Below are 13,924 nucleotides of genomic sequence, written 5' to 3'. Positions count from 1 at the left end.
AAATTTAGCAAAAATGAGCCTCTTCCTTCTTTTCCAGCATATATTTGGCAATCACGAACAATGTGCAAGTTATTTTTGTTATAAAAGTGGACAGTCAAATGATATTTTATTTTCTACTTTCGCAAATGGTGTTTTATACGAACCTTACAAACAAGTTTTAAATAGAGTTGCAACTTTGTCGTCTAGTTTACTTTTTGATATTGAGAACAATGCTGCGGAATGCTACAATTGTGTCGTTAATAAATTTGTGGGAGGAAAAAGAATAAGTTTTTCTGCATGAGGATCGTATCAAGGGCGATGCTTTGCTGCGGCAATAAGTTATAATAATAAGGGTACGTTCCTAATTCCGTTATTAAAAAAAAAAAAATTTGGGGAGGCCAATGTTAGTATACGAAGGCGTTTGCGGAAAAAAATTGAAAAAATAAAAACGATTAATAAAACTAAAACCTCTATTAAAAAATTGCGTATTCGAAGTGCGGATTCCGGCAAAAATAATATCGTCGACGATGAACAAACGAAAACTGCAGATATATTACCTGAAGCGTATGAAAGAAAAAAATCGGATTTATTGATAAAGCTCTCACAGAGTAACGTAAACGCTATTGAAAAAGGTACTTGTGGTCAGCGAATGTGTAGGGAATGGAGTAAAGAAAGGACAAAATGAGAGACGGAATAACACCGCAAATACCGTTAAAAGTATTGTGTATTCCGATAAAACTTTATGAAAAAAGTCTATACAATTTGGTATTGACAATGAAGAAAAGCCAAAGAAAAATTTGAAGCTTTAACAAATTTGAAAAAAAAAATTTAGGAGCTTCTCCAGATGGGTTAATAAATTCTAATTCAATTGCAGAGATTAAATGTTCATATGCGGCTTGCAGTAAAAATATTTTATTCTATTTTAGAACCATAATCTTATTTATAAGCACCCAAATGCGGGCTTAAATTGGTCTTTTTAGCACAAATCTGTCAAAAATTGCTAAGCAACAATTGATTGTTCATTTACACTAATCAATTAATTATTCAAACACGCTTCGATATTCAACGTTTTTCTTAAGTTGGAAAAATAATATTTTATCAAATCATTACCTGACCGACTTCAAATTCTTCTAAACTTTCGTTTGAATAAAGGTTTTCCGCTTCTTTAATTTACATTTTGAAAAACGAATTATCAAATAATCAACGTGGTATCCATAACAACATCAAAATAATAGCCAGCTATGTATTAAAATTCGCATCGGCACAATTCACACAGTCTTGCCGAAAATACTCAATATTTCGTTACAAGTAGTTAGAAACTAAAATAGAATAAAACGTTGTATGTACCACGTGCATAATTGTCGATTGTGGCACTCGGGAAATTAAAAGCCCTCCTTCGTCGGGCTTTAAACATTCCCTCGTGCCACAATCTCCCTGATTATGCCCTTAATACATAAATAACTAAAAGAGCTATTAAAAATAAAATCATTAATTATTGTTCAATAAATGCAGATAATACAATTAGTTTGAACCCGAACCACAACAAATGTATCAGGTCTAACAGGGTCCACTGCATATAACTAAAAGAAAATGGTGTTATTTTATCATCTACACTAACGTAGATTTAGAATATTTTTTGGTTTAAAGAGATGATGAGTTCTGGAATAAACATTTGGTAAATGCATTAGAAAATTTTTATTGAAATGCCATGCTACCAGAAATTGTTGACTCGTGGTGGAGTCGAAATTAGCAACTCCGAACTATATATATTGAAAAAAGATTTATAGACAAATGTTAAGTTTTTTTGGCAATAAGTGTAAAATGTTGAATTTTATGCTTTGAAGGGGTCTTTGCTTTTTTGTTATTATTTTTATTTTATTAATATGATTTTATTGATGATGATATTTTCCTGTCATTGTTTAATATTTAAATGCAGTGTATAGAGGGAGGGATGTCAGCACTCTGTTTACCAAACTCACAAAACGCAAAGCGATTACACCTTTTTGCTATCTATAAATTTCTGCTTGAAAATTCTTTGGTATCATAAAATGTATCTCTCCCTTTCGTACTGTCGGAGCCAACGTACCTATACTCAATATTCGGCGCTGGATTAAAAAACCGACCATGTCAGCCAGTTTGTATGTAGGTATGTATAATCGTCTACTCGTTTCCATTTGTGCAGTATAAGTACTCCTCTCTTAGGAATTGTAGTACTTTAGAGCTGCAATTTTATTTGCTTTACTGCACATATTGTCATAGACATATCCTAAATTCCTAATATAGCTTGAATAAATGTATTCCAAAAATAAAATTCCATTTAATTAATATCATTCATTTAATTAAAAGGGGGAACCAAATCAAAACAACAACGTAGAAATGGCATCATATTTCTGTAAAAATTTTACTCACCTTTATCCTTCTTAATGCTATTGTCAGGTACTTCAAAGCGTGGTCAAATAAGCTTAAGATATTTAAAAGGTGCTCTATTGTGTGGGCCATAAATTACAGCTTACCGCCTCAGCTAATATTTTGGGTTGCCTAACTTACCAAAATTTGCCCCAAATGCATTGCAGTTTTTTTACAATAACTAAAAGAAGTAAAATTTTAACAGAAAACGAAAAATGGCGCCTAAAGTAGAAAAAAATTCTCTATCACCTCGATATTTTTTAAAAGCGTACCGAGTTATAGTTTTCGCTAAAAATCCGCTCGGGTTTTACGCACTTTATTTTTTATTTTAAAAACTGCTACGTTTTTAAAAAAATACAAGACTCTTCCTTAAAGATTTTTATGTCATGAGCACGCACATGTATCGCCCCTCTCTTCAACTGTTAAAATGAATGCGTAAAATGGGTTGGCGTTTTGCCTTATTTTGGCATCTTTTAATGACCGTGTGGCGGAGCCTTAAGGCTCCTCCTTACAGTCATTAAAATCTGCCGAAATACGGCAAAACGCCACTTCCAATATCATCCTTACTATAGCACTTGAAGACTTGTGCGACATATCTACTTGTTCGTGATACAAAAATCTTCATGGAAATAGTTTTTATATTGCATTAAAGGCTTTCGTTTTTTTAATAAATAATAAAAACAGAAAAACTTATTTTTCTCTTTGAGCCAAAACTATAACGTATTTTGGCTTAAAAAAATCTGACAGTGTAGATAATATTATTGCTCACTTGGGACTAATAATTATTTTTTCGTTAAACTATCCATTTTTTAGTTATTGTTGATTAAAGCAAGACCTAAAAAGGGCATTTTTTCTAAATGTAGGCAACCAAACATTTTCTTTCGTCAAGAACGAGCCAAGAAAGTGTATGATTTACGATAGGGGTTGGCCACTATTGAGAGATTAGACGGATTTAAAACCCTTGTTGAGAAAATATGCAAATGAGGTGACCGTAGTGTGTTCTACCTGAAGGTTGTGGAATCGTACAATTATGTAGGAGTATTATATTAATCTAATTTCAGAATAACAAATAAATAACCGAGTTTGGATTTTTTACAAAACTGCCTAACTTGTTTCAACAGCTATAATTGCTGCTGATCCCAAATGTGAAATAACTTAAACAAATTTTAAAATTATCACTGAAAAAGAAAAGAATAGAACAACTTTTTCCAAAGCACACTATGAAGATTCTTTATACATATTATAGCCTCTTCTAAATTTAAAAATGTATGTACATTTTTTTGACTGAGATAGAATATAATAAATATAATGATATAAAAATAAATAATGGTCCGTAAATCATAAATCTTTTTTTATTATAGGACGAAGTTGCTGATTTCGACTCCATCGTGAATCAATAATTTCTGGGAGCATGACTTTTAAATAAAATTTTTCCAAATAATTTTCCATTTCCAGGGGTTACAGAAATTTCTATCTCAGTCTACATTTTTAAATTTAGAGGAACTTATAATATAAAGATATAAAGATAAGTAATTCAGTACATACGCACGATTAGTTCCAAATAACTATAGGTAAGCAGAGAAAAATGTTGTGCCTCGGTGGGATTCGAACCCACGTCTCCAAGCATTCCGGGCTGGTATGCTGACCGCTACACCACAAGACAACTTATCTTTGCTCTGCTTACCCATGTGTTATTGTGCCGCTACAGTACTCCCCCCCCAGCGACACAGCGCGCGGTCGTGCTGGGGTGCGAAGGAGATAGATGCTGGCGTCGCCCCTACCACTCTTACGGTCGTTGTTCGAACCCTGGCGGTGCTGCGGACCCCGAACACAGCGGGCACAGGGCGGTGGCAGAAGGATGTTGCGTGCGCGTTGCCTGTCGGAGGTCACCAATATAGGTAAGCAGAGAAAAATGTTGTGCCTCGGTGGGATTCGAACCCACGTCTCCAAGCATTCCGGGCTGGTATGCTGACCGCTACACCACAAGACAACTTATCTTTGCTCTGCTTACCCATGTGTTATTGTGCCGCTACATAACTATTTAATCTTCATAATTTGCTTTGAATAAGTTTATTCTATTCTATTCATATTCATTGATTCATGATAATTTTGAAATTGGTCTAACTTGGGATCACCAGTAATTATAGCTGTTGAAACAAGTTCGGCAGTTTTGTAAAAAATCCAAACTCGGTTATTTATTTGTTATTCTGAAATTAGATTAATATAATACTCCTACATAATTGTACGTTTCCACAACCTTCAGGTAGAACACACTACGGTCACCTCATTTGCATATTTTCTCAACAAGGGTTTTAAATCCGTCTAATCTCTCAATAGTGGCCAACCCCTATCGTAAATCATACACTTTCTTGGCTCGTTCTTGACGAAAGAAAATGTTTGGTTGCCTACATTTACAAAAAATGCCCTTTTTAGGTCTTGCTTTAATCAACAATAACTAAAAAATGGATAGTTTAACGAAAAAATAATTATTAGTCCCAAGTGAGCAATAATATTATCTACACTGTCAGATTTTTTTAAGTCAAAATACGTTATAGTTTTGGCTCAAAGAGAAAAATAAGTTTTTCTGTTTTTATTATTTATTAAAAAAACGAAAGCCTTTAATGCAATATAAAAACTATTTCCATGAAGATTTTTGTATCACGAACAAGTAGATATGTCGCACAAGTCTTCAAGTGCTATTGTAAGGATGATATTGGAAGTGGCGTTTTGCCGTATTTCGGCAGATTTTAATGACTGTAAGGAGGAGCCTTAAAGAGAAGGCATGACCACTTCTAAACAGGTAAAGCTTGCGCGCAACTTGGATCGACGAGGAGAACCGATATTTTCTATCTCAACAAGTTTTCGTCGGCTAAAATGGTCGTGAATGTACTACGGTCCAATCAGCAATGTGCGCGGGTCATTTAAAATTGAATCAGAAATATATATAATTGATTAAAACATCGGAATTTGTAATCGGTGACAGTTTTTATGTTTGAATAATAATAATTAGTAAATAATGTAACAATTAAATTGCAATTAGTGGAGTGCCGTAAGACATAAAAATGTAAAAACCTCGGAACCCGGTTCCACTGAATGGATTTTCGTAAAACCTTTTCGATTGCATTGTTAAAAGCTTAAATGAAAAAGTTTACCCATCAAAATTTGCCGATCTCTATTACAACAATTTATAACAACAATTAATTGAAGAATGGAAAAATATGAAGAAAAAAAAATTTTGTAGTAACGATTTCAATTTTATATACAATAAGTGATATCTTTATAGTAACTTTAACATTCATTTATAATTTTTTAGCTAAAAATAACAAATTTACAAAAAAAATTGATAATAAGGCAAGTTGCTCAAAATCGTATACATATCGGACCAAATACATATATAAAAAATTGGTCTAAAGAGTTTAGCCAGTACTTCCCTCGCTGTTGGAAACGTGACGACTGCATGCCTATTGTGTTTTTTTTCGCAGTAGATTTCATATTTTTTTTTTTGAGTTACCCGGTATATGCAAATTCAAAAAATATGAATGGAATGATAAATTACAAGTACAGACTCATCATATTTTGTATATTCTAGATAGGATTTATTCGGCAAACTTTTGAGCTGACGTCAACAAGTTTTTGGAGGGGATAACCAACTATATTCTGACTAAAGATTTATGATGCTCTTTATAACCTTAAAATATCTGCAAGATTTCAAAGCATTCGGTTTTGTAGTTCTTGATTAACTCAATAAAATATATTCACGCATTCATTAATTTTTTGGAGTCACCCTGTATATAGAAATCCAAAAAATATGAATGGAGTGATAGATCACAAGTACGGACTCATCATATTTTGTACATTTTAGATATGATTTATTCCACAAACTTTTGAGCTGACGTCATCAAGTTTTTGGAGGGGATAAGCAAATATTTTTTGAGTAAAGATTTATGATGCTCTTTATAGCCTTAAAACATCTGCAAGATTTCAGAGCATTCGGTTTTGTAGTTCCTGATTAAATCAATAAAATATATTTACGCATTCATTAATTTTTTTGAGTCACCCTGTGTATGCAAATCCAAAAAATATGAATGGAGTGATAGATCTCAAGTACAGACTCATCATATTTTGTACATTTTAGATATGATTTATTCCACGAACTTTTAAGCTGACGTCATCAAGTTTTTGGAGGGGATAAGTAAATATTTTTTGACTAAAGATTTATGATGCTCTTTATAGCCTTAAAACATCTGCAACATTTCAAAGCATTCTGGTTAGCAGATTAAAAATTAAATTTCAAAATATTGTTTTATAATTTTGATTTTTTTTCCAAAAATCTGGACGTTTCGGGTGAAAAGTCGATTCAGAGTTGTAAACTACATGTGTAGGACTATGTTATTTTATACAATTGAAAACCCATTTACTATGTACAATTTTGAAGTGACGTCATCGCATTAGTGGTGGGGATGATTAGACAAATTTTGGTTAGCGTTTTACCATCTACATGATATTCTTAATATAAGTACAAAATTTCACAACAATCGGTCGAGTACTTTCGGAGATTATCTGTCTAATAAAAATCCGGGACAACAGACGGACAGACGGACAGACGGACGGACAGACGGACAGACGGACAGACGGACGGACAGACGGACAGACGGACAGACGGACAGACGGACAGACGGACAGACAGACGGAAATGGGAGACCTATTTCTTCGTCTTCTAGGGGTCATGAAAGATCGAGAAAACGTAAAAGTAGAGAGTCGACCGACGGACTCGATTACAATACTTCCTTTGCTTACGCTCGGGAAGTAAAAATAGGTAAAATGTACTGCATTAATAAAAAAGACGTGATTTTCAGAACAAAATAAATATTTATTATTTCATTTTATAAAAACTGAAAAATTTTCAGACAATTATCTAGATTATCATTGTCGTCATCCACCTCATTAATTTTGATGATAGGTGACGGATTAGTACAAATGTTGCCTTTGCATTTTAAGCAAGCTACAGTGCAATTCAATCCACCCTTCCTGCACCCACAAGATGCTATACATCCTGTTTTCCATCTGTAAAATCATTTTCAGTAAGTTTTGTGAAGCTATACGTCATTGTTTCTGGTATCAGTATTTTGCTTTCATATTTCCAACCCCATTCTTCTGGTAATATTTTTCTTCCGAGCCATGTTTGAATTTGCAGGTATACTCTTTTGAAGTGCCCAAAAGCGGCATCTGCAGTAGGTGCCAAAGACGCTCATTTAACGCAGCTATTTTTAGCGGTTGCTTTTACAAAAGAGTTGTACTTTAATGTATTTAGATCTTTTATTTTTAAGGGACAACGTATAAAGCAAGGGTTCATGTAACACCAGCGTTAAAAATATCGTTGCCGTCTTTGCATTCATTTTCAAAAACTGCTGCAACATTTTGTAAGTCCGGTCGTTTCTCTAAATTTTTTGCAAAGACATTGTTTCTCCGTTGCGAAAAAGCTGACGTCGTGTCACAGCCGGTGACAGAATCTGAAAACGGGATATGCTGTTTACACTTTAGTAATACTGTTTCCAAGCTTTTAGATGAGTATACTTTTTGTGGTGTTTTACGTTTTGCTGGTTTTTGAAAATAAATTTATCGATCAGTTGGTGAAAGCGCAGTCAGTAAAACTAGTATCCACGTCCTCAGAAACTACTTACAACGTTTTCGGATTGCAAATTATTTGCAGTTTCAATTAATTTTCAGTTTCCGCTTGACAAGAAAATGTTTTATTTTCTGCAAGTGTGTTTCGGAACATATCTATGAGGCTACTCTTATTTTTCTCGTTCGCTAAAATACTACATAAATATTGCATCCATAATTTTTATGTAAATATCTTACATAGTGTTCACAAAAAGTACCAAAATTTTCATTCAGTTGCCACTTGCAACGGTGTATTAACATCCCATCAATTAGGTACGTATGAAAATTTTTGTACATCGTTAACATTCACCGTGATTTCTGCGATTAGGTCATAAAATGCAGATTTTTTTGTTTTGCGTATTTCGCCATCTTCAAAAAGAACAAGAGAATGAGGAGCTAATTCGAAAATCATGTGGATTTTAAGTTCTTTGTCTTATTTTTGAAGACGCAAATACGTTGAAACACTTAACAGTTGTGGGTCAATTGGAATGATATTATCATCCACTGTTATTTTACTTAAGAAAGCCAATAAAGAAATAACTTTATAATAATATTCAAAATAATCAAAAACAGAAATTTTGTTTTCGAAATGCACAAAAACAGCTACGTGTTTAGCCTAGCTAGTTGCAACGTGTACTATTATGTTGCGCCCGTCATCAAACATCTGCTGTTGTTCCTTCTATGTATAATCCCTTCTTCTTCTCATTTTTTTATGTGACGCCTCAGGATATGTTTGTACTAGTTATCCTATGAAAAATCTAACTTTAAGAGCAACAAATTTCGAGTTTTTATTAGAAAGTCAATGAAAACTCAGAAAAAATTATTATTATTTATTTAAATAATTAAAAAACTGAGATCGGCAAAAATAAATGGGTAAACATTTTAGTATTTAGTGTTAAAAACACATTTCAAAAGATTTTACAAAAATCCATTCAGTGGAACCGGGTTCCGAGGTATAAACCTTACGGCACTCCACTAAATATTTTATAGGTGTTGTTTCAAGTTCATTAACACTGTTTTCATATAAATGATAAAAAGCAGACTTATCATAAGACTTGTCGAATACTTACATATATATTTTATTTTATAAATTGCGTGATTTTTAGTTATTTCTGTCCTAAAGTTTTTTTTTTCTTTGCTGCAATGTTTATCACTTCCATGTTCACACATTTCTGATGCACATGAAGCCCAAACGTTATTCTACTTTTCTAATTTTTCTCCATTCTGAGACTGTAATGCCTACACCATAACCTGTTGCTATCGGATAATCGGGAGTAATAGGATAGAAAAAAACAAATAAAATTTTAAAATTCATATGTACCCTTTCCCTCGATCCTCCATGATTCCATACCTTGGGAATTTCAATTGTTTACGTTTGGATATGCTCCGAGAAGAGGGCGTTATTGTCAGATCGATTGTTTGCAGTTTGTATTCGACTGAATATCAGTTGCGGTCTCGCGAAGTTTAGTATTCCTACTCTCGGCGTGTTTATATTTGAGTTATTGGATTGTTGGGTTGGTAGCTCTGGTATAATATTAGGTGAAACCCGGGTTGTGTGTTTTACAGAAATTAGAGGACGCGAGCGACCGGAATTCCAAATTTGCACCGGATCAACTTTTAAGTAGCAGATTTCCTCAGAACGTTTTCTACTGCAACGAAATTTTAATAATGTTGAATCATACTAACAACTTTCTAAGAAACATGTAGAAGTAGGAATGAACTATGTTTTTACTTAGTTTTGTGTAAAAGTTGTCGAATAGTCGAATAATGGAAAAGATACAAAACTCTAGAAGATGACTTGGTGGTTAAACGATCGAACAGTTCCAAATGACAAACTGTCCGTAAAAATCCACAAAGTTAGCACATCATAGAAAAATCAGAATAAGAGTACTTACGAACATTGAACGTTAAATTCCTTACACGCTTGGTTTTAAATGTGTTTGGACAACCCATACATTTTTTTTGTGTTTGTTGAAGTATTGTATTCGAGTCCATTGGACGACTGCCTACTTTTATGTTTTCTCGACGTTAGGTCTCCATTTCTTTCTGTCTATCTGCCTGCCGTCAGCCGGGATTTTTAATAGACAGATAATCTCGGAAAATATTGGACCGATTGTTGTGAAATTGCATCTGTGTCCTAGAAAAATCATCTATATGGTCAAACGCTAAACAAGATTTGGCTAATTGTCTCCACCAACAATAGGATGACGTCACGTCCAAAATTTACGGTGGTATATATTAAATAAATTTTAAAAATAAGACGCTCCTCTGCTTTATTGTTGTGTTGATTTTATAGACATTCAGATTTTTGGAAAAAATAATTTTGGTAAATGTTCTTTAAATTTGACATATTCCTGCATGTGTGATTTATGAATCCGTGTCGAGTTTTTGCCGTAGACCTACAAATTTTTGGGAGAAAAATTAAAATGGTATAAGAACATTTTGTAATAATTGCTAAAATTAGTCGTACTTTAGTACTAGCCTCGCGCACCCGTTCTCTATTTTCTTGGAGGGCATGTCATTTGCCAAAATTAGTCTTATAATAATAATAATAATAATAATAATAATAAGTATTTATTAACCCAGCAAACATTTAATGTTTAATATAGGGTATATATCAGGGTAATATATATATATATCATATAAATTCCAATACAAAATAAAAATAAAAATAAAAATAGAAACTTTCTCTAAAGTCTAGCTAATGTAACAAAGCTGTTCTAGCATTTTCTATAAATTCAGATACATTTACGAAAATATCAACAAACTGCTGCACGTTATTATAGTCTTATCTTAACAAGTACCCCCTCGTCCGTTATTTTCTTAGAGAACATGTCATTTTCCAAAATCTGTCATAACTTAGAAAGTACTAGCCCCGCCCACCCACCCTCTACTTTCTTAGAGGATATATCGTTTGCCAAAATCAGTCTTATCCTAGCAAGTACTCGTCCCGCCCACTCGCCCCCTATTTTCTTAAAAAGTATATCATTAATTTGCCAAAATCGGTCTTATCTTTTGTACTATTTAACCCATTATTTTGTATAATTTAACACATGATAAGATAGATTGTCCGGAGTTATTAAATAAAATTAATTTTAATGTACCAAGATGTAGAACCCGTAACAAACTTACTTTCTATCTATCTTACGCTCGAACTAATGCACTCCGTAAATCTCCGGTAATGTTACTGAATAGTATGCTTAACAGAATTTCGAATGATTCTGATTTGTTGGCGGACTCAGTAATTAACATTGTTAAATTTTTTTTAATCCATCATTAGAGACTTCGGTGCATTCAATAGTATGATTGTTACAGTGTGTTTTTCCTTGCTTTTATTTATTTCTTTTTATGAATCCTAGTTTAAAGATTTAGATATAATAATCTCTCAGATGAAGTTATAATTTATTTTATAATGTTAGATTATTATTGCATGTGTATATTTTATATTTTGTTTCTTTTTCTTTTTTATTATTGCTAATGTTAAGTTAAAATATAATATGTAATTTGAATAATTTCCATGTTATTGGGTGTAAACCTGTTTGGGAATAAATGTTATTATTATTTATTATCTTAACAAATACCAGCCCCACCCATTCGCCCTTTATTTTCTTTGAGGATATGTTATTTGCCAAAACCAGTTGTATTTTAGGAAGTACTGGTCCTACGTACTCGCCCTCTCTTTTCTTAGAAGGTTTATCATTTGCCAAAATCAGTATTATCCTAGCAAGTACTAGTCCCGTCCACCCGCCCTCTATTTTCTTAAAGAGTATATCATTTGCCAAAATCAGTCTTATCTTAACAAGCACTAGCCTCGCCCACTCGTCCTTGACTTTCTTAGAGGGCATGTCATTTCTAGACAGCGGATTTCTGTCGGGCTACGTCACGATTATAGGTGGGGACGCGCTGGATCGCCGGGACTCAGTAGCGGGTGATAGATAATCACTGAATTTAATCATAACTTATTCCATAAATATAATTAACGATTTATTAATCAAACAGCTAAGTAAATGAGAACGGGAATTAACAGCAGAGTGCAACGAAACAGCTTTATTCTAATCTCAAATAAACGAAGTGCAGCCCGTAGCTTCAATGAATTCCCATCCCGTACGAGCCGTACCGAGTTTGGCCTTGCCGAGCCCGATAGAAATCCGCTCTCTAGTCATTTCCCAAAATGTGTCATATCTTAGAAAGTACTAGCCCCGCCCACCCACCCTCTATTTTATCAGAAGATATATCATCTGCCAAAATCAGTCTTATCTTAGCAAGGACTAACCCGGCCACTCGCCCTCTATTTTCTTAAAGAGTATATTATTTTCCAAAATCAGTCTTATCTTATCAACTACTAGCCCCGCCCACCCACCCTCTAGTTTCTTAGAGGATATGTCATCTGCCAAAATCAGTCTTATCTTAGCAAGTACTAGCCCGGCCACCCGCCCTCTATTTTCTTAAAGACTATATTATTTTCCAAAATCAGTCTTATCTTAACAAGTACTAGCCCCGCCCACCTGCCCTCTATTTTCTTAGAGGATATGTAATCTTCCAAAATCAGTCTTATCTTAGCAAACACTAGCCCCGCCCACCCACCCTCTATTTTCGTAGTGGCTATTTAATTTTCCAAACTCAAGTCTTACCTTTGCAAGTACTAGCCCCGTCCACCCGCCCTCTATTTTCTTAAAAAGTATATCATTTGCCAAAATCAGTCTTATCTTAACAAGTACTAGCCTCGCCCACTCGTCCTTGACTTTCTTAGAGGGTATGTCATTTCCCAAAATGTGTCATATCTTAGAAAGTACTAGCTCCGCCCACCCACCCTTCTATTTTCTTAGAGGATATGTCATCTGCCAAAATCAGTCTTTTCTTAACAAGTACCAGCCCCGCCCACCCACCCTCTATTTTCTTAGAGGATGTCTCATCTGCCAAAATCAATCTTATCTTAGCAAGTACTAGCCCGGCTACCCGCCCTCTGTTTTCTTAAAGAGTATATTATTTTCCAAAATTAGTCTTATCTTAACAAGTACTAGCCCCTAGTATTCGTTGAGATAAGACGGATTGTAGCAGATGACCCACCTTCTAAGAAAATAGAAGGTGGGTGGGCGGGGCTAGTAATTGTCAGTAAGACTAATTGTGGCAAATGACGTACCCTTAACGAAAATAAAGAGTATATGGGCGGGACTAAAACTTGCTAAGACTGAACAATAGTAAGAGTGGGGACTGGAATGAAGAGAGGGTGGGTGGGTGGGGCTATTGCTTGCCTATAAAAAAGTCTCTAGGAAAAAGTTAACTTAGCCCTGCCCACCCACCCATTCTCTAATTTTTTTCTTTAAAATAAGGAATAAATCTTGTAGCAAATACTTAGTACAACAAAAAAATTACGATTAGGGTTTTTTTTCTTATTTATTAGCCTACGTTCTATTAGTTCTCATTCCCACTACAAAATAACATTATAATTTCAATCTCTCTTTGTTTTTGCAATACATTTTCCTTCCTTACAATAATATTTATTTCTACACCTACACAATACTTATATTTACTACTCATTTGAAAATAGAACTAATTTATTTAGTTTCTGCCGAATACCACTTTTTCTTTCTTGAGTGCGCGTAATGTGATGCAATCTCACATTTATAAAAAATTGTATAATGTAATTAATCAATAAATTTTTGTGATTATCCACACTGTTTTGGTCTAAAATATGTTGAGCCAATTCTGCAAAAAGAGTACAATCTTTTAAACTATTGTTTACATTAATAGTTAGTATCAATAAAATACGTGGGTGAAAAATATTTACAGCCTGTCTTATATGTTTTTCTGCCGTGTGACATATTTTAAATACGGATATTGATGGCTTAATTAAACCGCCCCTATTTTTTAAATT

This window comes from Zophobas morio, unplaced genomic scaffold, assembly GCF_036711695.1.
Source record: "Zophobas morio isolate AGI-343-1 ecotype UQ-CSIRO unplaced genomic scaffold, CSIRO_AGI_Zmor_V1 ptg000026l, whole genome shotgun sequence".
In the NCBI taxonomy this organism is placed as follows: Eukaryota; Metazoa; Arthropoda; class Insecta; order Coleoptera; family Tenebrionidae; genus Zophobas; species Zophobas morio.
Note: the sequence above shows the minus strand (reverse complement) of the source record.